This window comes from Eptesicus fuscus, chromosome 6 (genome assembly GCF_027574615.1).
Source record: "Eptesicus fuscus isolate TK198812 chromosome 6, DD_ASM_mEF_20220401, whole genome shotgun sequence".
Classification (NCBI taxonomy): Eukaryota; Metazoa; Chordata; class Mammalia; order Chiroptera; family Vespertilionidae; genus Eptesicus; species Eptesicus fuscus.
Window position 1 is genome coordinate 50,824,411 of NC_072478.1, and position 25,757 is coordinate 50,850,167.

At 36.4% G+C, this 25,757-nt stretch overlaps 1 protein-coding gene across 2 annotated transcripts in view; it reads left to right on the forward strand.

Moving 5' to 3' along the window:
- FBXW7 (F-box and WD repeat domain containing 7) overlaps positions 1 to 25,757 on the forward strand; it is a 179,786-nt gene that overhangs the window by 23,754 nt on the left and 130,275 nt on the right. Inside the window, exon 2 of one of the 2 annotated variants that reach the window (XM_054717687.1) lies at positions 19,169 to 19,215. The exons of the other annotated variant lie outside the window; for it this stretch is intronic. The gene's annotated coding sequence lies outside the window, so the exon portion shown is untranslated. The remainder of the gene's footprint in view (positions 1 to 19,168; positions 19,216 to 25,757) is intronic. 2 annotated transcript variants of the gene reach the window in all.

A 25,757-nucleotide genomic window follows, 5' to 3' on the forward strand; every position in this document is an offset into this window, starting at 1 on the left:
CTTCTGTGGAAAGCATGAGTATGCATAAGACTTGTTTCTGTTTTGTGAAAAATTGCAATTTACTAACAAAAAAAAATGCTATAGTTTTGCTTTGCCATTCTATTTTTTTGTGTGAGTCCAACATTATGATGTCCTTAGGAAGTAAGTATAGGAAATGAGATGCCTATTCCTGTTACAAAAAAATTGGAATGTTTAGCTATTATAGTATCACTATTTTTTTATTTTCATATGGTTTGCATCTTTACTCTTAATAAGCATACAATTTTACCACTCTCCTTATCTTTATACTAGAGGCCCAGTGCACGAATTTGTGCATGGGTGGGGTCCAGCCAGCCTGCCTTGCTGGGGGCCCATTGGGCCGGGCCATTGTTGGGGAGAGGCTACGGGTGGTTGGCCAGATGACTCCATCCCCGATTGGGGTGTTGCGGGCCGATTGAGGGCTAGGCTGGCTGAGGGGTGGGGGGCGGGGGGGGGCGCGATCAGGGACTGGGTCAGGCTGGTTGGCTGCTGCAGTGTGCGTCATAGCTACCAGTTGCTCTGGTCATTCTGGTCATTTGGCCGTTCCAGTTGCTGGGCTTTTATATATATATAGATAATTTGCTGCTGATAATATTCTGCAACTAGTTTCCTAGAGAATGGTTTCATCCTGTTTTAGTTTTTTTTTTTTTTTAAAGACTAAGCTATTGTAACACTGAAGTTGCAAATGCTGCAAAACAGTATATCATTGAATCTTCCTCAGGCAAATTTATATTCTGCTGCTGAGACTCATTCTCTGTGTGTTGTGCATATAATGTGACGGGCAATCATAATGTGAACTTTCAAGGTGATATTTTAGTACTTGATAACAATGTTCTAAAGAATGTGCTCTGCTCATAAGGATAAACTTAATTATGTTCATCCTTAATCTTGTCCAGAATAGCCCTGTGTGACAGAAATGTAATTTGAGCCACATACTGTATATAATTAAAAAATTTACAGTAGCCTCATTAAAATAGCAAAAAATAGCTAAATTAACTTGAATATATTTTATTTAACCTGATATATCCAAAACATATCATACTTACTGATAATCAATATAAAAACATTGAGATATTTTACTTTTTGGAGGGTATTAATTCTTGGAAACCTGATATTTTACATCTCAATTTGGTCACTAAATTTTCATCAGAAATACTTGATCTTCATTTAGATTTCATAGTTTATGGTTGGAAATGTAGATTCACATACCGAAGTTGTTTCCAACATTCTTATGATTTTTAATATTTGAATTTAAGTACCAAAAATAACTTTCTTTAAATATTTGCACCCAAATGGATAAAACTTTTAGTAGAATGTATTAGACTCTGAAGTAAAAGCTTGTTAGTTTCAAAGTTATGCTACTCAAATTAAGCAAATTCACTAACTCTTGTGTCAACTCAGTATTATTAATATCAAGTTCCAAAGGACATTGTATAAGTTGAAAAGCAACTCTAAATTTTATCAACTGTTTTATGTCATTTTTATAGCCAGTTTGCACAGTTCTATCCATTATAATGAAAAAACTTTTTATATAAGAAACATCTTTTGTATTTTGCTCTGCCACAGCTAATTGTAATTGTCATTAATAGTAAAATTTCTTTCAGTCTCACTTCACTGTTATGGTCATAGTACTAGTAGTTTCCTTATCTCTACTTGATGCTGCATAGGTAAAATACCTTCATTTTAATTTAAAAAATTTGTCTACCACTTCCTTTGTCCATTTGTTTTTAGAGTTAAAGAAAGTAACTTAATTATATTCAAAATATTAAAATTTAAAAAGCAACTAAAATTAAAGTGAAAAAGTATCTCTATTTAGTTACCAATTTTAATTTACATAGGCATCACTGCAACTTATTTGCCAAAAAATATTAAGTAAATATATTGCACCACTATTACATTAGTCTGTAGAAAAAAACAAAATCCAGCTGAATAGTTAATTGATACTGACTAGATCAGTTTTATTTCTGTGTAATACTAGAAATGAGTCACTATATTTCTACATGTACAGTTTAGTGTGCAGTGCAGAGGTTACAATGAAATGTAGACTTACCAAAACAATAATATTATCTTTAGTAGAAGGACATTTTATACTGCTTCAGTTTTTATATTTAAATAAAATTATTTATAATTAAATAAAAATGCAATTCCTTATTAACACTGGTCGCATTTCAAGGGTTCACATGCAGCTAATGGCTAATGTATTGGTTGGTTACACTAGTATACTGTACTTCCAGGACTGGAAGTTAAAACTTTAAGAGTTGGTTATATACTTTCTTAAAGTATTTTGGAGATTGGGGACTAGGGATTATAATATTTTTGTTAATGCTAATGTCAAAGGCAGAGTCCCAAGAAGACTTCTGAATCAAGAACCCTGGAAAAAGCTGCTTAAATTATATGCATTTTCTTTGTAGCATGCCTTATAGTCCTGAAGCATTAAAAAGGAAATGAATAAATAAATAGGAAATGTTTCAAATGTTGTTTATGGGTAAAATGATATTTAGTAATTAGAAAAGCATTTGGACACACACATTTTACTTGAAACCATGGCTTGATCCCCCTGTTAGAATACTTGAAGAGTGGAAAAATGTCTACATTCTAAAAACTTCTTATCATGTTGGTGAAAGACCAAAAAAAGGTGTGTAATTTTGTTTAAATTCCTTCTCACAAGTAAAATTAAGAATGTTTTATCTATAGTGATCTGTAAGGCTGTTATCAGGTTTACAACAGACCTTTAGATTAGAAAACGGACTTTCAGTTGACATGAATTGTGGAAAGATTGTTAATGGTGTTCAAATATTTAATATTTGGTTAAATAGGAAAATGTTTTATTAAATATACTTAAACTCCTTTGGTTTTTTAAGTTATGAGAGTCCATATCTCAACTATTTATGGCATCAACTTTTTTCTTTTATTTACAGGGATAGGCAAAAGTAGGTTTACAGTTGTTTGATACTGTGACTAGGTCAGTTTTTCTACACAAATGTAAACCTACTTTTGCCAGCCCCTGTATCTGCTGTTGTCTTTTGCGCAAGCCAAGCAATAAGTTCTGCATGTTTCTGATTTCCACAAAATGATGAATGCGCTTACCAGGTTTTGTTGATTCCTAGTCATGATCCGTGAATACAGGGAGATGTCTAAAGACCTGTTTTAAAAATTAGAAGAGTAAGTCCATGAATAAAGAAGGAAGTAAAACTTGTCTTGAGAAAATTTGCCCACTAGATTGTTTCCAAAATGCATTCTATAGTAGGCATTAGAAATGGTTCTTGAATAAAGGGTTCTGTGATTAAGTAAGTTTGAAGGAACACTGTATACATAATAATGGCCTATTAAAGATTCACAATGCACAATGATATATTAAAGACTGAGGCATCTTACAGAAAGAAACTTGCTTATCCTGCATTTCACCTGTCTATCCAATGAGAAATGCTGCCCTCTAGAGGCTTAAATTTAATTGCTCTTGCATTTGAGTACCATAATGCTGCCTCATCTTAGTGACCGTTCATACTAAATACATAACAAATAGATTTATTGTCTAACTTTAAGAAAATTTGAGGAGATGAAAAGCAATGTAATAAATGCCCCTTATTGGACATAGGCCATATTTATTGCTGCCATTAATCTTTTAAATCAATTTACTTTATATAGGGCATTATGGAAACATTACAGGTCTCCAAACTCTGTGAAGTCTGTTGCTGACAGAAGCTGTCTTTCATTGTCTTCTTTGGAGACCTATAACAATCTTGATTTTGACAGTTACCATTCAAAGGAAGCTAGCTTCCTCCTACCCCTTTCTATAATCCTTGTTGATTACAGAACTCTAATTGGAGTCATGTTGTACATGATTTGCCTTTGCATAGTCAAAATAGGAAGAAAAGCATTATCTATTAGCATTAAAAGATTTTTGCTGACATCTTAGTAAAAACTTCAGGAATACGTAGAGAAATGGGTTCTGATAATGAGAGGGAAACTTGCTTTTTGCATTTGGCTCAGTGTACTGGCATGGGGCAATTACCAGAGATTCTGGATTCAGTATTGCTCAAGCAGCTAGGATGTGTTCTATTGTTTGCTCCCTTGATTGCTTTCAGCATTGATCTATATTAAATGAAGTTAAAGGACTAAAAACTCATGGTATAGTTAGAGGAAGAACTCAAAAGAATAAGGGAAATAGGACTGATGGAGTGGATTTTTCAGTGAGACCATCCCCACCTCCCCATGTTCCCACTATTATCCACAAAGAGGTCTAATACTTCATTCACCAAGGTAATGAGAAGTACTTTGATGACAGTTCCAGCATCCATGGAAAGCAGTACACAGTAGTCCCCCTTTATCCATGGTGTGAGTATAAAATGGTAGAGCCACTTTGGAAAACTATTTGGCAATTTCTTATAAATTTAAGTATTACACCCACCTTTGGAACCAGCAGTTCTAATTCTTCTCCTAGGTGTTTTCCTAAGAGAAATGAAAACATGTCTACAAAAAGCCTTTTAAAATAATGTTTAGAGCAGATTTATTCATAGTAACTAACAACTGGAAACAACCCAAACGTCAATCCGTAGGATAAGTGGTTAAAAAGTTTTCATATGTTTGTACAGTGGAATACTAAGTAATAAACAGGAAGAAACTTGCATGCCAGTGACATAGATGGCTCTCACAAACTCACCCAGTGAAAGATGCTGGACACAGTATGCTCTGATTCCATTTATATTAAGTTCTAGAACAGGCAAAGCTAATCTGTGGTAAAAAGAATATTGAACAGTGGGTTAGTTCTTTAGTTATGGGAAGTGGTGCTGCTCAGCTGGGAAGGGGGATAAGTGAGTTTCCTGAAGTGAGAAAGTATCTTATAGAGGTTACAGGAGTGTACTTGTCAGAGTACTATGGTAAAGGAGTGTATATGTCAGTATATGTAAATTTTACCTTAAAATCCTACCTAATAAAAGAGTAAAATGCAAACTAACCATCAATCCGATACACCCACAGGCCACGCCCACCAGTCACGCCCACCAGCCAATCAGAGCAAGTATGCAAATAAACCCAGCCAAGATAGCTACAGCCACAGAGAGCAGGAGGGAGGCTCGGGTTCCCAGGCAACGGAGGAAGCCAAGCTTTCCACCTGCCCTGGCTGGCCTAAGCCTCCACTCAAGGCTACAAAGTTTCAATTATAGAAGGTAAACAAATCCAAACAGAAATGGCGGCAGCCATGGAGCTGGAAAGAGCGGGAGGCTAGGGTTGCCTCCGGCAATGGAAGAAGCAAAGCTATCCGAACACCCTGGCCGGCCCAGGCCTCTGCTTAAGGCTACAAAGTTTCAATTATAGAAGGATAATAAACTCCAACAGAAATGGCTGCCGGCCACGGAGCTAGCAGGAGGCTTGGCTCCGCTCCAGGCTACAAAGTTTCAATTGTAGAAGGTAAATAAATTCCAGATAACAGGGCCTCCGCTTGGGTTGCCAGGGGGCGTGGCTGGCCTGCAAACCACCACAGGCCCCTCGCTCAGGCCGCCCCCACACCCCAAGGGAACCCCCACCCTGATCTGGGACACCCTTCAGGGCAAACCAGCTGGCCCCCATCCATGCACCAGGCCTCTATCCTATCTAATAAAAGACTAATATGCAAATTGACCATCACTCCAACACAGTATGGCTGCTCCCATGTGGTCAAAGATCCTGCCCCCGTGTGGACAACAAGATGGCCAGCAGGGGAGGGCAGTTGGGAGGCACCAGGCCTGCAAGGAAGGGCAGTTGAGGGACCAGGCCTGCAAGGGAGGGCAGTTGGAGGCGATCAACCCTGCAGGGGAGGGCAGTTAGGGGTGACCAGGCCGGCAGAGGAGGGAAGTTGGGGGCAAACAGGCTGGCAGGGGAGCAGTTAGGCATCAATCAGGCTGGCAGTGGAGTGATTAGGGCAGTGATGGCGAACCTATGACACGCGTGTCAGCACTGACATGCGTAGCCATTTCTGATGACATGTGGCCGCTGAGGCAGCCGCATGCTGAGGATGAAACATTTGCTGCTCCTGAGGATGAAATATTTGCGAAATAATGTTTTTTCCTCAAAGTGACACACTACCCGAGTTATGCTCAGTTTTTTGGCGAAGTTTGACACACCAAGCTCAAAAGGTTGCCCATCACTGGGTTAGGGGGTGATCAGGCTGGCAGGCAGAAACAGTTAGGGGCAATCAGGAAGGCAGGCAGGTGAGCAGTCGGACATCCCTTGCGGGGTCCCAGATTGGAGAGGGTGCAGGCTGGGCTGAGGGACACCCCCCCCTCCGTGCACGAATTTCGTGTACCGGGCCTCTAGTATAAGAATAAGTTGGGTGGCAGGGAGTGGATGGTTCATTCAGATGAAACAAGAATAGCCGGATATCGATGGTTGCTAAAGTTGGGTAATGGATACATATGGATTTATTATATTCTGTTTATTTTGTGTTTGAAATTTTCAACATAAAAAGTTTTTTTTAATACAAATGTTATGAAAACACAAACATAGCACCTATGTTCTCACCACCACCTCAATAAATAAAACTTTGCCAATATAATTGTCCTACCCTGTGAACCACACCTTAATTGCATGATCCCTTCCCCCATCAGCCACTCTGCTAAATCCCTCCTCACTTTTAAACATTTTCCAAATATCAATCTAAAGGTCACTTACTTGAAAGAAAGGCTTTCCTCACTCAAAACACTCACTAGGTTAAATGCCCCTGTTGTGTGTATTCATGGCTTTTTATCATATTTGTGATTTATTTGTTTGATTAGTTCATATCAATCTCTACAGTAGACTAAGTTTTCAGAGGGCAGAGTATATTTATTTTTGCCCTGTTAGTGACTAGCATAATAAATTTATGGGATGGTTGTGCTGTTGTAGTTTTTTTCTTTTTTTTTTATTAAAGATATAAGAATTGAAGAGCTATTATATTATTGCATACTTTGTTTAGTCAGTATGTTATAAAAAGTTATGAATGTGAGAGAATGATTGATATGTAGTAATTCTTTTTTATTTTATTGGCATCTGCTAAAAAAGAGAAATAATACTATGTCCTTTGATCTTGAACCATGTCCAAAAAGTCTGCCACTTGGTTCTCAAATGCTCTTGAGTTTTATAATTTTCTCTTTCTATTTTCTTACATGGAAGCTATGCAAATAAAAGACCCCTTTCCTATTTACAAAGATTACTCTAAATACCTCTTCTTTTTCTCTTCTCTAATGTGCTTTCTCCTTTGCCTGTTAGTTTTGATGTTTATCAGGGATGATGATCTTTAAGGGCTCTCTGTTTTCTTATTTTTTAATAGAGGCCCGGTGCACAAATTCATGCACATTGAAAGAAAATTAGTTAGAAGAAATATTTTAGAGGCCAGGGAGGGTCCGCGTAAGGGTTCCAGGGCATATTCGGCCCATCTCACCCAGTCCTGATCGGCCAGACCCCAGCACAAGCTAACCTACCAGTCGGAGCGTCTGCCCCCTCGTGGTCAGTGCGCGTCATAGCGACTGGTAGACCAATTGGTTGGACACTTAGCATATTGGGCTTTTATATATATATCTAGAGGCCCAGTGCATGAAATTCGTGCAGGGGGGGGGGTCTTCTCAGCCCAGTCTGCACCATATTTTCGAGGAATTTGTCCATTTTATCCACATTCTTCAGCTTATTGGTATATTGTTGCTCATTTAAATTAAATGATCATTTAATAAGGATAACTTAATCCTTATTAAATTTTCATCTCCTAGGGATCGGGCCTAAACCGGCAACCGGACATCCCTCTCATAATCCAGGACCACTGGCTCCAAACTGCTTACCTGCCTGCCAGCCTGATTGCCCCTAACTCCCCCCCCCCCCCCCCCGCTGGCCTGGTCACCTTCAGCTACCCCCCCGCCACTGGCCTAGTCATCCCCAACTGCCCCCCTCCACCATCCTGGTCGCCCCTAACTTCCCCCCACCGCCGGCCTGGTCGCCACTTACTGCCCCCCATGCCAGCCTGGTCACCACCAACTGCCCACCTTGCCGGCCTGGTCACCCCATGCAGCCTGATGCTCGGTCATTTGGTCGCCTCTCACTAACCCCCCTGCTGGCCTGGTCGTGCCATGCAGCCTGTTCGGTCGTCCGTTTGGTTGTGATGGTCACTTAGCCTTTTATATATATAGATACCCATAGAGTATATTTTAAACTTTGATATGCCTCACTTCCAAATGAAGTTATGAACTAATAAATAATAAAGATTGCTAAAAATGTTTGGTTGTAATTATACCATTGAACATATTATCTCTAATACAAATACAAATCAAAAGTATTGAAGGAAAGGAAGTGCTTTTGATTTTTGCTATTTTGTATTTCCATGGAATACTTAGGCAGTTTAACAAAGTAGTTAGATTTCTGTTATGATTTTTTTTAAATGTTTGTTTATTTCAGAGAGAAGAAGGGAAAAGGAGAGAGAGTGAAACATCAATGATGAGAGAGAATCATCGATTGACTGCCTCCTGGCCCCTTACCCACAACCCTGGCATATGCCCTGATTGGGAATCTAACTATGACTTCCTGATTCGTAGGTCGACACTCAACCATTGAGCCACACTGGCTGGGCTGTTACGATTGTTTTTAACTGTTGTTTCTTCTTGGGAAAGAGCATATTATAGTATTAAGAATGTGGAAGACTCAAGCCAGGGTTGAGTCCTGGTTCTCCTATTTCCTAAGCTGCAGGACAGATCAAGTGACTTAGCTGTTTTGTGAATCTGAAGTTATTGAAAATAGAAGTTTTTGGGCATTCATGAGTGACTTTTCTAAAAACAAAACAAAATACATACACACAAAAACCCAGACCTGAGTGTCACATATCTTTTCTTACAACTTTTTAATGAGTGCCCATTGCATGGAATAAAGTCCAAATTCGAGAGCGCAGTGCAAATGTGGCTCTTTAAGAACTGACAGACATTTTCTACTAATTTCTTATATGCACAATACATTCCAGCCTTAGTAAATTAATTAAAAAATTTGAATTTACCGTGATGTTTTATCTATCTTGTTTTGTATATAAGCTATTCTCTAAGCCTAAATATACTTTCATTTATTTAGTTTAAAAATATCTCCTCATTGAAGATGTTTTTTATCTTGTCTCAGTTCAATTAATTATATCCTCATGCTATTATATTTATTAAACACTATTAAAAACTACCTTACAGTCATTTTTTAAAAATGCCCATCTTTCCTAACAGTTTTCTGAAGTTGGAACTAATGTGTTAAGCTATTAAATACCTAGAATGGAAGGTCAAATTTTTAGAATGATTATGTTTTAGTTGTTAAAGTAAATGGTACATAAGAGAACTTTTAAATTCATATGGCAAAAAAACGGGAAAATTGCGAAGTTAGAGTCTCTGAGGTTTCTGATGTTTCATAGACTAACAAAAGGTTGCTTTATTAGCAGCATTAATGAACGAATCGCTTTATTGGCTTAGGCATACTGGTAGCTTTGTCAGTCCAAAGAGCTAAGAGTTCTTATTTCAATTCATGATTATGTTAGAGTAGTGAAGTGAAAGCCGTTGACCTTCTCTTAAGCAGAAAATAGAAAGTTTTCACAAATAGATTAAAGCATTAAAGGGAATGTGATAAAGAATTAACTTGTTATCAAATCACTTAAAAATTTGAGTTAAAATTTTTTTTTGTGTATACTGATTTTACAACACTAGTAGGTTTTAAAAATAAGCTTATTAATTGGAATTAAAATAATAACTTTAATAGGATGGTTTTGTAGAGTTAGGTGTAAATGATTGAAAAAACTGAGTTATTAGAATGGATAAACTTTTAATTCTTTAAATGGTGATACATATTAAGAGCAATATAAAATGCAGGAAATATTAAACTTTGGAGAAGGTGTAATGCCCCACATATGGCATGCCTTCCAGGTTATTTTTTATTTAAGTAAATGAAATGCATTTTGCTTATTAGAATCATTTTTGAAGTGTTGATTTGCTTCTGTCCATTAATGTCAGAGATTAAAGAGATTACTGGGTCCCTGTTTCTAAAGTTCTTCAAAGCAATATAGTTTTAAATACCAGGAATCACAGAACTAAGATTTGTATAGCAGCAATTCATTTTAAAAATTAAATTTCTAAACGATGGAATATTTAAAAATATAAAAAATACAAGGAAGAATATAAGATGCTTATGTATCCATACTGTTAAAATAAGCAAATATTAACATTTTGCTGTAATTGTTTCAGAACTTTTAAACTAAATTGAAAATATACTTTAATGTTACTAATTAAATCTTTGCCTCCCTCCAAGATGTAATTACTAAACTGAAGGTATCCTTTAAGTTTTTACACTTTTATGCACACATTTATAAAAAGAGTAAATAATATTGATTTGTTTTTAAGATGTAAATAAATAGTATTACATTGTTTACATCCCTTTGTAATTTGCTTTTTTCACTCAATGTTCATTTTAAGATTTATCCATGTTTATATAAGTATTTAAAATTTGCTTAATTTAATCTTTGTATTACTAACTAGAGGCCCGATGCATGAAATTTGTGCAAGGGGCTTGGTCCCCGCTGCTGCGGGTGGCCGCCTCGGCCTCGGCCCCGGCCCCTGCCCACTGGGGCTTCGTCCGGAAGGTCCAGAAGGACGTCCGGTCTAATTAGCATATTACACTTTTATTATTATAGATTGGTTCCATTATTTGTGATGTTAAGCTGGATGGTTTGATTTAGCTGGTGCTGCCAAATTTCTGCATTGTAAAGGTATCTTTTTTTCTTTGGTAATTAATACATGCCTTGAGGCTGAATAAATAGTTTCTCAACAGGCTTTCACCCAATGATTTTAACATTGTTGATTTTAGTCTGAATCATTGATTACACTGATGCTTGCAAAATGATGATTTTCTAGTTCTGATATTCTTCACACATATATTTACTGACATTCTTCTCTGAGGAAGAGTTTCTAGCCTCCTTTTTTCATTATCATTGTGGGCTCATGGATTCTTCTTTTATTCAGTGAGCTAAGACCCATTATTGTTATATTTCTTTTAAAGGTTCAAATTATTAATATTTAGCCAGTAGGAACTCATTCAATCTGGTTTTTATGTCTTTTTGATATGTCCCATAATTTTTAGAGTACTTATTTGCTTTCTGGCACAACAAATGTTCCATTCTTACTTTATGCTTCCTCTACCCTATACTAGGAAATAGCTATTTCTCCATATAGGATGTGCTCTGTATTACTGGATGAATGTCATTGCTTCTACTGGGGGCTCTTTTCATTGGACAGAACAAGGAAATACTTAAAAAACAAAAACAAAAAAACCACACTAATATTTTAATCCCAATCCACTACCAAAGGGTTCTTCTCTTTGCAGCGTTCTTCTTTTCTCCTGTTGCAATTTGGATCTTTCTTCTCCCACAGTGAGGATCCTGGTTAAGAATAATATCAATATATGTTCATTCATTTTCTGTCCTACACATGACATAATATTGGAATTGCCACACGAATGCTGCTGCCAACAATAAGCACAATAAGTAATGAAAGTTTAAGATTTCAATGCAGTTTTTTCCATATAATATATCTAAATGAGGATATATAAGAGTACTATGCTCATAAGTTATTTTAATTAATTATTTTTTATGTCACCAGTTTGATAAACACTTAGTTTCATTTGCTTTTGCTTGTATTTTAGCTGCCCCCATTGATTTAATCTTATTTCTTTTTTAGTATAGTAAAACAGTAAAACGCTTAATAGTCAAAACTATATAAAAAGATATTCTTAAAAGTCTTACTCCCTTCTTTCCTATTTTTAACATAGGCATTTAATGCTATAAAATTTCCATCTAAACACTATTTTGCATCCCAATAATTTCTGATATGTTGTATTTTTATTTTCATTTAGTTCAAAGTATTTTCTAATTTCTTTTGAGCCTTCTTTGATCCATAGGGTATTTAGATGTATTCTTGGATTCCCATAGTTGGGATTTAGGGGTATCTTTCTGTTACTCATTTCTAGCTTAATTCTATTATGTCATATATTATATGTTATTTTAGTTATTTTAATTCTTTTAAATTTATTAAGGCTTATTTTGACAAATGTTTCATGTACACTTGAAACATGGTTGGTTGGAATAATGTGTTTTTGAATGCAAAGGGAAAATGTTTTAACCTTTTTAATTACTTTGTTCTATTACTTCGTAGTCAGTGGGGTAGTAGAAAAGGAGATTGGGATTCTTAACACTTGGTTCTTGATAGGCCTGCTTTTTACTAACTATATTTTTTCAAATAAATCCTTTTGGGCTTTTGTTTTCCGTATTGATGGATTTGATTTTGTGGAAGCTTTCTTTTCTTTAGAATAGAATGCATTACATTTTATACCATTGATTGAAGAGTTAATATGTTTACTCTTTTCAGTTACTATTTTCTTTAAAACTCAGTTTGAATAGTATAGTCTCAGGGATTATGTGTGATCTTAGGACTCCAAAAAATTTCAATTTATTGCAGAATCTTCCAGTTGCAGATATCAAGGTGGGTAGCAGTTTACATTTCTAGATAAAGTTTATTTTTTGGAAGGGGATCAGTATTCTCACAGTGGTTGTATGTCGTTGCAATAAAATGATAATTGGGGCTTGTGTTGACTTAAGGGGTATGAACGTGGTAGTGAAAGATACCGTATATAAGGCCTAGGCATCATAAGAAGTATGTTGTAAAATTGGCAATTGACAAGAACTGTGAGAAATTTAGAAATACTTTTAGGTTTGTGGAAATGTTGAAGAAAACATTGAGAGTATAACTTTGTAAAGGTGTAATTGTATAGTGAAAAGGATTTTAAAAATGCATGAAGTTTTATTGAAACTTACATTTGCAGTGTTTTAACAACTGGGACAATCAGGTATTTTAAAAGTCCTATGAATTTACTTTTCACATTTGTTGGTAGTGTCTATGAGAATGTCATTAGAACATTGAGGGATTCCTTTCAAACTGTTGGAGGTATTGTATAAGCATTCCTTTGCAGTTTTGTAGCAATCAGGCAAGATGCTTGAGAATATAAATACTGAATGCTGTGCCTTCTTTGATAAGGAAATAGAAATGCAACATGAGACTTTTAAGGTAAAAATTTACATCTTTTAAAAATTATTATGGTATGAAGTTTTTTTGAAGACATTTGAAAGGTATGATAAGATTGAGTTCTGTGTAAGGTAGAGATAAACTCTTGCTTTGCATTGGATTGATTTGTGAAATACTGTAATCTGGTCAAGTTGAATGGGTGCTGGGGAATTTGAGAAATGGTTTCTAATGCTGTGTTCCAGATTATTCAAGATCTGACATCTACGTAACTATTTATGACTTTTGACTAGCTGAGACTGTTTTTTAAAATATTCTTTACCAGCCTACTTTTAACTTTTTTACTTCCACAATTGAATAGTATAGTCTCAGGGATTATGTAAGATTTTAGAATTTAGCAAACAACAACAAAATAGCAGTATTCTAGGAAAGTATATCATTAGCACTATTTTAAGATGCTAGACTTTAAAATAATGGTTATAATTTACAAACAATCTTCCTTACATTTATTGCTTGAATGAACAGTGTGCAGTTGCTGAATTTATTGTTCATTTTTTGATTTGGGGAAAGACTGTTCATCCTATCTTCCTCTCTGGGATCTTAAGTATTACTAGAAATTATAAAGTTAGGCAATTGTCTTAATAACTGTGTGTCTAGTTTTGTAGACTCTATAGATTTGGGATGGGATCTGCTGGCTCTCAGCTTCATAGAGGACCCTAACTAGATGATCTTGGTCCTACTCCTAGTATTTTTCTGTGTGGTCTTGCTGAGGTATTTGACCTCGGAGGAGGTCTCCCTTAGGTTTACCACATTGTTCTTTCTCTTTTAGGAAGATAAGACAAACTTCTCTTTGGGGCAGTCCCCTTTTTGTTCTAAGGTGCCTCTCAAATTAACAATCGTGTTCATATCACAAGTTGTCCAAAGTGGGAACTGTAAGTAAGCAATCTTGGTGAAAATATACCATTTAGAAAGATAATTACCGGGATTAGAAGAAGCAGGTTTCTGTTTGGGGACCAGTGTTGGGATGGGGTGGTTAGACTGATTAAAAATATCTGTTTTGTGAAAGTGTTGCTTGTGCACCTTATGTATCAGAATTACAACCCAATGGTTGGCTGCCTTCAAGTAGAAACCTGACAGCAGTTCCTGGCCAATTGAAGGTTTAGGGAGATCTGTAACAGGCCAAGATCTTAGAGATAAAACAACCCAAGATGGAGGAAAGTTATTGTGAGGTTTTGATGAGTTGTTTAAAGTAAAGTTTGTCCAAAGGATGCTTAGCTCTTGGAATTGTTCAGGGAACTGGCTTTTTGGGGCCTGTGCCATACTATTCCTCTGACTTGTGTCTTAGAGGCTCATATAACAAAAACTAGAGGCCTGGTGCACGAAATTCGTGCATGGATGTGTGTGTGTGTGTGTGTGTGTGTGTGTGTGTGTGTGTGTGTCCGTCCGTCCGTCCGTCCCTCAGCCCTGCCTGCACACTCTCGAACCTGGGACATGCCTCTCACAATTGAGAACTGCTGGCTCCCAACCGCTTGCCTGCCTGCCTGCCTGCCTGCCTGATTGCCCCTAACCACTTCTACCTGCCAGCCTGATCACCCCCTAATGACTCCCCTGTTGGCCTGGTCACCCCTAACTGTCCTCCCCTGCAGGCCTGGTCGCCCCAAACTGCCCTCCCCTGCTGGCCATCTTGTGGTGGCCATCTTGTGTCCACATGGGGTGGCCATCTTGTGTGTTGGAGTGATGGTCAATTTGCATATTACATCTTTATTATATGGGACAGGATGTCTCACATGCTTAAGACAAATAGGTTGTAACAAGGCAGTTTTCCATTAGGATAAAAGTTTTCAAATCTTATCAAATAATGCTGTTATTTAATTTAGAGAATTGAAAAATAAGTTGGTTAAAAAATAATTTTCAGATAAATATAACAGATAAAATGGGACAAAAGGAAATATAGATATTTATATTTTGAATAAAGAAGGTACTATTAACCTAAACATTTTTTAGATATATAAGAATATTTATTTGCCAGATTTTTCTTCAAAAGGTTATTGGGGTGAGGGGGGTATAGGGGGAGAGATTAGGGGAATTTATATGCATGTGTGCATGGCCCATGAATGGGAGGGGTGGGTGCCGGGAGGAGGGGGCCAATGGGGGGAAAAACAACAAAAAAACAAAGGGGACATCTGTAATACCATACTTTCCGGTGTATAAGACAACTGGGCGTATAATATTTTCCTGGGTTAAAAAGTCGTTTTATATGCCGGAAAATACGGTATATTGGACTATATTGATGGGATTAGATGTAATGGATTAGATATATTGGACTACTGTATTTTCCGGCATATAAAACGACTTTTTAACCCAGGAAAATCTTATACGTCCAGTCGTCTTATACACCGGAAAATACGGTACTTTCAACAATAAATATAAATTTAAAAAAAATTAAATTAAAGCTTTTATCTATTGGGGGGAAAAAAAGGTTATTGGTTTTAAAAAGTCTAAGATTTTCTAAGGAATAGGGTCAAGTAATTTGCCTTAAAGTTTTTCTGAATGCCTAACTTGGCCACTTGATTGCTTTTGAAATCAATTTCTGAGTTAGCTATTAATACTTTTAATACGTGAGTGAAATTACACAGTTGTAAACCTAACTTGAGCTTGTGTAGAACAGGCATTATCAAGATTTCATGCAAAACTTTTCCTGCTATTAAAGAAAATCATAGGAAATCTCTTGATGGTAAAATTTATGTTTACATTGAAACTATTCTTAAACTTTTAATTCAAAATGACCAGACATATTTAATTTACCTTTATACAGTCAGTAGTAATAAATTAAAATACATTATTAGGAAATTCAGATTTTCAAATTAGTGAGCTTTGTATCATTAGGATGATGACTTGAAGTTATAGTACTAAGAAGTACTTTTTTCATCTGGATTGACTCCATAAAAGAAGCCACATGCATGAGTCCGCAGGAGCTGAGCAGGGCTTTTGCGGATAGGACATTGTTGACATCACTCTTTCATAGGGTTGCAGGAGCTGAAACTGACTTAATGGCACATAACATAATTTTTCACCTTAAAATTTTATTAAACTTTTTTAAAATAAAAATTTTGAAATAATTGAAGTAAAATTAACATACAGAAAACTATTGATAAACTTTTCTATATTAATGAACTTTTATAAAGTGAACACACATTTTAACTATAGGCTAGATCAGTGGTTGGCAAACTGCGGCTCGTGAGCTGAGCCCGGTTTGCAGCTCTGTTGACTAATGAGTTTGCCGACCACTGGGCTAGATCAACATATTGACTCTTCTGAAACCTGTCTGTGTCATGTGCCAGTCAAATAATCCCTTCACCCCAAGGTAATTGTTATTCTGACTTTGCGATCAGAGATTAGTTTGGCTTATTCTTGAATTTAATAAAAATAAAAAGATATTTTAATATGTATGCATCTCCCCATGTGCCACCATCCCCCATCCCCCAGGCTTATTTCACACAGTATTATGTTGGGGAGATGTAGCCTATTTTGTGTGTGGCATCATTTTCATTGAGGTTTAGGAGTCCATTGTATGAATATACTAGTTTGTTTCTCCCTTCTACTGCCGATGGACATTTGGTTTATATTCAGTTCTGAGCCCCTTAATAATGCCGCTATACTAAATCTTGTATATATCGTTTTGAGCACATATGTACACACTAGAGGCCCAGTGCATGAAATTCATGCACGGGTAGGGTCCCTAGGCCTTGCGGGCGATCAGGGCTGATCTGTGGGGTCCCTGCTGGCACCCGCCTTGGCCAGCCTGGTGCCACCCACTTGCCGGCCCTGCCACCGCCACTGCCAGTCACCTCCCTCTGCGGGTGACCAGCGGGGTGATGGCGGTGGGGAGAGCCCACTGGCACCTGCCTTGGCTGGCCTAGGGCCTGCGGGCTGGGGGCAGCTACTGTATTGAGCATCTGCCCCCTGGTGGTCAGTGCGTGTCATAGCCACCAGTCGTTTCACTAGTCATTCCGCTGTTCGATTTGCATATTAGGCTTTTATTATATAGGGTAACTATTGATTGTATACCTGGGAATAGTATGATTTAGTCATTGGCTATATGTATTTTCACCATTAGTAGACACTTCTAAATCAGTGATGGGCAACCTTTTGAGCTTGGTATGTCAAACTTCGCCAAAAAACTGAGCATAACTCGGGTAGTGTGTCACTTTGAGGAAAAAACTAACTCCAAGACTCTAGTCGCAAATGTTTCATCCTCAGGAGCAGCAAATGTTTCATCCTTGGCATGCGGCCGCGTGTCATCAGAAATGGCTACGCGTGTCAGTGCTGACATATGTGTCATAGGTTCACATCACTGTTCTAAATAGTTTTCTATGCTGGTTATACCAATTTACACTTCTACCTGCAGTGCATGAGAATGCCAGCTGTTGCACATTCTCACTTATACTTGGTATTCTATTTTTTTTTTTTTTTTTTTTTAGGTAAAAAGTAGTCATTTTGGTGGGTATCAGGATCTACTTGTGGTTTTTTATTTTCCTAATGATTAGTGACATTGAGCACCTTATCAATTTGTTTATTGGGTTTTGAAGTTATCTTTTGTGAATTTTTGTTTAGTCTTTAGCCCATCTTAAAAACTGGGTTGTCTTTAGCTTGGTGTAATATAATGTTGTTTAAAAAGTATTTTGTATATGAGTTCTTTGTTGAACATGTGCATTGTTATTTTTTCCTACTCTGTAGCTTTCATTTTCATTTTTTAAAGAACAACTTTTAATGCTAATGAAGTCCAGTATGTTGTTTTGATTTTTCTATCTTAAAAAACCTGTGCTAACCTCAAAGTAATGATGAGATTTTCCTGTCATCCTATAGAAACTTGTATTGTTTTAAACTATTGTTTAGGTCTCTAATATAATTTTTCTTCCCCCCTTTTATCTGGTTTGTGGATATGGATGTCATTCATTTGATCAATTTTGGTTTTAGCAGTGGTAGTGATAGAATATCTTATTGGTATGGTTTACTCATAAGAAAACTTTTTTATTTTTATGTATGGCATTGTTATTTCGAATATGGTAACATTTTATGCTAGTTAAGATAGATGATTTTTTTATTCTGAAGGTTCTTGAAAAGGACTCTAAAAACATCTTCTTTTCTGACTTCAAAAGAGATAATTGGTTTTACCTCTTATTATGTCATGTTCTGTTTTACTTATTTTGTTTTTGTGGAGTCATAGTATGGTGCCTTAAAGACATGGGGTTATGCAGTCAAAGGCAGCTGCTGTATGTAAGCAGATGACTTAATCTCTATAAGGCTTGGCTTTTTGCCTATAAAATGGGGAATAAATGAAGTGTTTTAAAAATGTGTATAAATATTTTTCAAGGCCTGAGCAATGTGCCTGATAAAGAATAAGAGCTCTATAATATTTAGTGCTTTATTCTTGAATTTTTGAACTTTATTTTGAATGTTATTTTCACTTGAGACTTGACTGAAAGGATATATACTATGTTTATTATAAAATTATTAGATACAGCTAACCTTTGTAAATAGTGAAGTTAATTTGTCATTTTATATATTTCTTTTTATTGTGGTTAAAATATTTTAATAATTAGTACTCACATAGGGTGAATTTTAAAATGTTACTTTAAGTTAATTTTTAAATAAAAATACTTTGTAAAACATCTTCCCAAGGCATTGGCTCTACTTTAACTCTATAGATGCTAGTTAGATGGTAACTAGGTAACCAGAATGTAGAGTATAACATTGTATATTGATGGCCAAGAAGAATTTAATACATGGATGCTTCTCTAAGACATTGTTATTAGTGTGCTGTTTTCTTGGTCTGTAATTTTTAAAATCTAATTTATTATAGAGCTTGCTCTTTTTGTAATCTAGTAAATTCTGCCAATGTCTTAATAATTTTTTAGCATTTCCATATCACTTATAAAATTTCCATAATTTATAAGACTAGGAAAAATGTTCTGTATTTGTCATGTGCCAAAGTTTCAGCATTAATCTGGGTTGTAAAGTGTAGAAAGACAAATTGTTCTCATAAATGGGATTCTAGGGTAGATTTTACAGAGTAGGGTTAACTTCTGAAGTTGAAAAATTATTTCTTTTTTTATTTTATTTAGGGAGTCTAAACCATCAGTGGGATTTTTAAAGGCTATTTAAATATTTGGTAAGTACATACTTTTTATATTAAATAGTTTGCATGTCACTTAAGTTTACATGTATGTAACATTAATGAGATTTACAACAGCCACTGCAAATGACAGTTATAATTTATATTTTTAAAATTTTTACCTGATACTGGAATTTCTTCTCTTTATATTTATTCTGCTCTCCTTCTGACTCTTTCTACACATTGTATTCAGAAAATTGTTTTAGTGTGCAAGCTAAGTATTAAAGGAATTCAGAGAAAGAAATGTGAAATTTATCCTGCCGAGATTTTTGTAACAGTTTTCTATTAGCTGTTGATACTAGTACAACTTTCTTCTTTAGCCATCCATGACTTGAGTGCTCTTTACATTAGATCCTGTTCACCACAACAAGACAAGATGAAGACCAGTACTCTGATCAGGCCCTATCTGGGCTAGTCCAGTATGTTTACTTCAACTACATAATATTTATATAGATACTAGAAGCCCGTTGCACGAAGATTCGTGCAATAGACCTTCCTTCACCTGGCTGCTGGCACCAGTTTTCCGCCGGCACCAGTTTTCCTCTGGTACCTGGGACCCAGGCCTTGGCTCTGGCCACCTGCTGATCGGAGTGCCTTCCGCTGGCGCGATCAGCCACCCAGAGTCCCACTGCCCGTGCCTTCCGCCGGCCCCATCGGTCCCCATTCAGCAGCGTGGCGGCTGATCGCGCCGTTGGGAGGAGCAAGTCCCCGCCCCCCGCTCCTCCCACCAGCCCAATCGGCCACTCTGAGTCCCGCCCCTTGTGCCTCCCGCCAGCCCAATCGTGGGCGTAGCAGAGTGATGATTAATTTGCATATTACCCTTTTATTATGTAGGATAATAATGCCTTGGTTAAGCATGATACCTGTTAAAATTATTAAATAATGGGGAGTAAATACTGAGACATTGATTAATCAAATGTTGTAATAAAAATTTTTGGTTGTTTTAATGTAAAAATATCTTTAAGGATGAATACACCTGTTTGATTAGCCAAAGGAAATTTCCTAGCTACATGAAAAAAAAAAATTTAATAAAAAAACATTAATTTCATTTGTTATTCTTTTTAATGTGTTTGAAACAAATATTCAACCAAATGATGTTTCTAAAATTCTACAATAATCATAATTGATGCTTAAATATTTAACAATTATACTACTCTATTTATTGTATAATGAATGTAATATTTTTAGGAGCAAACGATGTTACAAGAATTTTTTAAACAAATTTTTACTACTTTAAAATGTGGTAACTGATATTTGGAGATGTATTAAATAGAAAAGAGTAATTTGCTGACATTTTCCCCCTCATTGATACATGTATTTGAGTTAGTCTAAGGGAAGTAATCATCTTTGCATTATATATGTTTCTGACATATATTTCCCTATTGCAAATTTATTCATTTATGTTTAGTAACTGCTTCCTTGAAACATAGTTCACATACAGAAAAGTCATCCCTAAGTGTACAATTCAATAATTTTATTGTATTCAGAATTGTAGAATAATCATTACAATCTAATTTTAAGATACTTTTATATCCCTCCAAACCCCTTTATCTTTTAGCAATAACTGTCTATTTTCCATAAAACCCCTGCTCTTAACACCCTAGGCCAGTGATGGGCAACCTTTTGAGCTTGGTGTGTCAAACTTCGCCAAAAAACTGAGCATAACTCGGGTAGTGTGTCACTTTGAGAAAAAAACTAACTCCAAGACTCTAGTCGCAAATGTTTCATCCTCGGCATGCGGCTGCGTGTCATCAGAAATGGCTATGCATGTCAGTGCTGACACGTGTGTCATAGGTTCGCCATCACTGCCCTAGGCAATATATTCTCAGTTTGTATTGGTTTATCTATTCTGGACATTTCATATTAATTGGAATCCTATCTAATAAAAGAGTAATATGCAAATTGACCATCACACCAAGACACAAGATGGCCGCCCCCATGTGATCAAAGATTGCTGCCCCCATGTGGACACAAGATGGCTGCCACAAGATGGCCTGCAGGGGAGGGCAGTTGTGGGAAGTTAGGGGTGACCAGGTCAGCAGAGGAGGGCAGTTGGGGGAGACCAGGCCAGCAAGGGAGAGCAGTTGGGGGGTACCCAGGCCTGCAGGGGAGGGCAGTTGGGGGGGACCAGACCTGCAGGGGAGGACAGTTGGGGGGGGACCAGGCCTGCAGGGAAGGGCAGTTGGGAGCCAGCAGTCCTGGATTGTGAGAGGGATGTCGGACCGCCCGTTTAGGCCCGATCCCAGTGGCGGTCGGACATCTCTCAAGGGGTCCCAGATTGGAGAGGGTGAAGGCTGGGCTGAAGGACACCCTCCCCCCCCGTGCACGAATTTCGTGCACCGGGCCTCTAGTCAGACAATATTTTTCCTTTTGTATCTGGCTTTTTTTCATTTAGCATAATATTTTCAAGGTTTATCCATTTTGTAGCATGTATCATTTATTTTAGTGGCCAGAAAATATCCCATTGTATATTACATTTATCCATCCATCCATCAGTTGATAGGTTGTATCTACTTTCTGGCTTTAGGTATGCTTCTGCAATAAACATTTTTGGATAAGTTTTTGTATGGGCATATGTTTTCATTCTTTTACGTGTATACTTATAGGAGTGGATTTGCACGGTAATATAGTAACTGTGTTTAGCTCTGAGGAACTGTCAAAAATGGTTGCAATATTTTACAATTCTACCAATAGTGCATGAGGGTTCCAAGTTACTTCACACTCTCACAGATACTTGTTTTTGTCAGTCTTTGGATTTTCACCATGCTAATAGATGTGAAGTGGTATTACATTGTGATTTTGATTTTCATTTCCATAATGACTAATGAGCATTATTTCATGTGTTTATTGGCCATTTATATATGGTTTTAGGATAATTGTTCAAATCTTTTGCCCAATTTTCAATTGGACTTTTTATTGTTGTATTGTAAGCATTCTTTATATATTATAGAAACTAGTCCTTTATGAGATATATAATTTGTAAATACTTTCTCCCACTCTGTGGATTGTCTTTTCACTTTATTTCTGGTGTCTTTTGAAATCCAAATTATCTGTTTTTTCTTTTGTTGCTGCGCTTTTGGTGTCATACTGTAAATTTACTTTTAAATAAATATTTGTTGGTAGTCTAGGTCTGTGACAAGATTTTAATTATCACAGGACTATAAAGCACTGGCATTTCCTGTGTTTGACAGCCAAAGCCCAAAGGAAGCAATTATTCTTGTATTTGTGCTTCGATTCCTCAGCTAATTGTTTTAAGCAAAACATGTTTTGATCCCATGTGCTACCATGAAAATGTTACTGTGTATGATATTTTTATTGTTATTAGTCTTATGAATTGATATTTAATTTTTTGGACTGGAGATGAATTTAATACTTTAGTTTATCATGGTACTTACTGTGTATTTGATTTTGTACCTTAATAAAACCATTGCTTTTTAGGCTAAGCATAGTAACAATTCCTTTAGGTCTTTCCTGTGAAGAGACAATAGATTTTGAGAATCTTAGTGATTTTAATCTTGTACAGGTTATTTGTAGGTAATAATATTTCAATGTTTTTGTAAACCTACATTTGGAATATGTGTATTTTCCTCTGCTTTATTAAGTATATGTCTTTCAAAATTTTATGGGACCATTTTAGTTTCTTATTTTTTATTTATCAATAGAAGGCATATTTCAGGATATATTGATCTATAATGTTGTCTAAGTTAGTTTTTAGAGAAATGGCAATTAACAGTGGAATGTGACTATTCTTAGTAGCATTGCCATTCTATGTAAGGGCAAAGGTGTTGTAATATAGTGTAATAAATGTATTTTTTATTAGGGAAATTTACTTTTGTTTCTATCTTTTGTATTATCTAACAATATTCAGTGTTAACTAATATTAACCAAAATATATTTTAATGAAATTTTATAGAGCTAAGATTATTGATAGTCTTCTTCTCAGTTGATTTTAAATCATGGTGTCCATTGGCTAACAATCACTTAAGTTCCCATTTTATGGGTAATATTGTTCTTCACATTGATGCTTTTGTAGTTTGTATTATACTCTCCACCGACATTTTGCATTGGAAAAGGAAATGAAAACTGATATTATACCATTCATGATGGTGTTAAATTTTCCATTGTGATAAAAAATAAGTAAAATATTTAGTTGAGAGAATTACGTCCTCCTATGGTATGTACCAAATGTGGTAGTTAAGAGGATTTTGATAACCTATTTATGACTGAATTAAGGCAAAATGGTTTTTGTGCATTCTTTCTCTTTTTCCTTCTCTTGTTCTGTATGCTTACTAACATAATTATTGAGCAAATATTCTCTTTGAGTATTTATATTTGAAACTAGAGGCCCATGGGGTCCCTAGGCCTGGCCAGCAGTCAGGGCCTATCAGGGCCTTCCGGCTGCCGGCTGGGTCCGCCCTTCTCTAGCAGCCAGCTGCTGGCTGGGGCCTTCCTTTATTCCACGCTGCCCCCAGTGGTCAGCGCATGTCATAGCAAGTGATCGAACTCCTGGTCTCCCAGTTGAACTCCCGAGGGGACACTTTGCATATTAGGCATATATATATATATATATATATATATATATATATATATATATATGCTTAATATTAACAGAGACCCCTTTTCTTTACAAAGATAAAGTTTACTCTTTAGTTAAACTACTAATTTGTCATTAAAGTCAATAAGGTCTGCCTTATACTTATAACTAGAGGCCTGATACATGAAGATTTGTGCAAGAATGGAGCTGCCTTTCCACCTTCCCATACTGCCCAGAGGCCCGGAGCGGCTGGGGCAGTGCAGAACACCTGCCTCCGGCTGCTTGGTGCCTGCGTATGCAAATTAACCCGCCATCTTTGTTGGTTTAATTTGCATACACACTCCTGATTGGCTGGTGGGCATTGCGAAGGTACATTCAAATTGCATCTTACTCTTTTATTAGTGTAGATAGGTAACAGCTTCTCAGCACATGTACTAGAGTTTGCTAATCTGCTGATCAATAATACACCTTAGAGCTATTAGTCATTGGTGAGGCTTGCATGGATAGAACTATTCTTCCTTAAAAGGGTATTTCACTATTTACTTAATATTTATTCTAAATGTCACACTGTTTTTTCACAGGTGTCTGAAAACCATTGAAAAGTAGTATTGACTCCCTTTTCTCCCAGTATAGTGAAAAACTTCATGCAGTGAAGTTTTCCTAAAAGCCTTTTCTTTCAGAAATCACTTTTTAAATGAAAAAATCCAGTATGACCCACATTCACTCTAGTAGCCATCTAAATGTTATTCTTATTAATTCCTAGAATTTCCATTCTCCTGATTGTCACAAATTTCCCAGGCTATTTAGGTGTTTATTTCTTATATATTGTTCCCTGTTCATGGACTGCCTCGCTTTACTAGAGTTTTATCAGTTTACTCTTCTGAGAGGTTCACATTTCCCCCAATAGTTTAGCATCAGTGCTTCCTGGTAAGCCTTATTATTATTATTTTTAATCTATTTTATGGTGAATATTATTTGAAACCTTTCCATTGCCCTCAAATGATCCTATCCCTATTTTTCTTACTACTTTTTGATTTTATATGCTATACTTTTTCTTTCTTTAGTTTATCTTTACCCATTAATAAAATATATTTTTTAGAAAGTTAACATCTGTATTCTTTTTTTTTTGGTTTGTTAATCCTCACCCTATTTATCCCCATTGATTTTTAGAGTGGAAGGGATGGGGAGAGATAGAGAGAGAGAAACATCAATGTGAGAGAGACACATCGATTGGTTGCTTCTCGTACTCGCCCCAATTGAGGATCCAGCCTGCAATTGAGGTACAGTTGTATTCTTAATCTGATCCTTCTTCCCTTCACTGGAACTTTGCTATTTCTAGCATTCTCCCTCTTTATGCTCTGTGCTGGGTTGTTTGCCGTATCACACTTAATCTTGAAAAATGCCTTACTTCTACTCTTCTATCCTCTTTATCACCAAACTTGTTTGATTTATAGTCCATGCTAAGTGTCCAATTTCTTAACTCTTATTCAACCACCTTCTGTAGTTTGCCTATTGTTTCTACTAGAGTTCTGCTTTCTCAAGTGAAAGTAAACCACTTTTCTCACAAAACCAGCTAGATAGGCATTGGTTAGGCTGTTAAAATGCTCCCTATCATTCCCAAGATAAGACTAAAGTTCCAGTTACTAAATCTGTGTCTTTTCATTTCTCATCCTACCCTACCTTTTTCAGCACTTGGTATTTTGTTTCTTAGCAGCCACTTCTCCCTTGTCTTTTGTGATAGTATACTTAATGGCTTTCTCTTACCTCTCTGACTACATATTTGTTTTCTTTGTTATTGCTCTTTCTTCATACACCCTTTAAGTATACACTGGGTTGAAGTTTTGCTCTTTGCCCCTACTAATCATATAATACATTTCTAGAAGATGGTCCATTTTCATTATGTGAATTAAGACAAATTTGTGATGCCTTAAAAATGCCATGTTTTCCTTCATTATCTATTTTTTCTCAGTTATTACATTCTCAGCACCCAGAATTATTATTTCTC